Consider the following 1704-nt stretch of genomic DNA (forward strand, 5'->3'; position numbering starts at 1 on the left):
CCCTCCTGCCACGGGGTGGTGGGAAAGGCTCTCCTCAGCTCTCCCCACTTGGCAGACTGTGACTGCTTAGGGGTCACTCCTTTCCTGGATGTGACACCAAGGCCTGCCTGACACAGGGTGACAGTGATGCTACCTGGAGCTGCCTCGCTCCAGCCCTGGATTGTGCTCTGAGCCAGGCCTCATAAGGTCACTCCATGGGAAGGCATCCAACCCAACCTGCCCTCAGGTACCACTTTTCAGCACTATTCCTCATCATTTATGGCCTACAAGCAGCCAGAGAGGGAATCTTTGTTAGAAACTGCAATGATAGAACAAGGTAATGGGTTCAAACTGAAGGAGGAGGAGTTTAGGTTAAAAATGAGAAAAAGGTTTTTTACTCTAAGGGTGGTGAGACACTGGCCCAGGTTGCCCAGGGAGGCTGTGGCTGCCCCAACTCTGGCAGTGTTCAAGCCCAGGCTGGATGAAGCCTTGAGCAACCTGCTCTGGTGAGGAGGTGTCCCTACCTGGGGCAGGGGTTGGGACTAGATGATCTGTAAGGTCCATTCCAACCCCTAAATTCTATGATTCTATGATGATTTACACAAATTATGAACAAAAAACCAGCACTAACTATTGCTTACGATAGGCAGCTGTCCAATCCTGTATGACAAGTGACAGGAAAATGGCAGATTTAATTACAGACTGATTTATTTGTGCTACATGCAATTCCTAATTCAGTCTTTATGGATCTACTGTCCCTTTAATCATGGACTGCAGCATTCAGCTAATGCAGTGCATAAAGAACCCAAACACACCACAGCCAGGTCTGCCCTGTGCTCTGAGCAGCTCTCCTGAAAAATGCATCCTGCCCAGATGCACTTTAAACATCATTAACTCAGCTTTTATTTTCCCATAGAATCCCAGACTGGTTTGGGTTGGAAGGACCTTAAAGCTCATCCAGTCCCACCCCCTGCCATGGGCAGGGACACTTTCCACCAGTCCAGGTTGCTCCAAGCCCCATCCAACCTGGCCTGGAACACTCCCAGGGATGGAGCAGCCACAGCTGCTCTGGGCAACCTGTGCCAGCCCCTCAGCACCCTCACAGGGAGGAATTCCTTCCCAATATCCCATCTTCCCCTGCCCTCACCTTCCTTTTTTAAAGAACAGACAAAAATCTCCCAACAACCTTTCTCTTTCTCTCTCTCTCTATTTTTACATGAGCTAGTTGAACTATAAACAAGGAGCGTGTTGGCCAAACTCCTGCCTGAGGATGGCTGTGAGCAGAGCAGCTGAAGGGGCTGTGAAGGGAGCAGAAGGCCCCTGGGCTGCAGCAGGAGCTGCGGCTGGTGCAGGCCCAGTTTGCTGCTCTCCTCAGCTCCCACTTTCAGGCTCCCCAGGGTGAGGTAGCGGCTGAGCCCACCAACTGCCCTGGGCTGGCAGAGCCCTCCCTGCCCTCACCCAGCCCAGGGGCTGAACGCTCCCAAGTTCCCTTTCCCCTGCCATTCCTTCCCAGGTCTGACTGCTCTAAAACATTTACAGATCTAAAAAGCAGAGAGGAAAAAAAATGTTCACCTGTCTGGTGCTATAAACCCAATCTTCTCCTAAATGTGCCAGAATAATTTTTCTCCACCTCAAGCCCAGTTAAAACCCTTCGGTCTATTCATTACTGTCTTTTTATAGTATTTTTATTTAATAAAACCTATTAAGACTCCCATACAAATCTCT

The sequence above is a fragment of the Acanthisitta chloris genome, unplaced genomic scaffold, assembly GCF_000695815.1.
Source record: "Acanthisitta chloris isolate BGI_N310 unplaced genomic scaffold, ASM69581v1 scaffold13505, whole genome shotgun sequence".
In the NCBI taxonomy this organism is placed as follows: Eukaryota; Metazoa; Chordata; class Aves; order Passeriformes; family Acanthisittidae; genus Acanthisitta; species Acanthisitta chloris.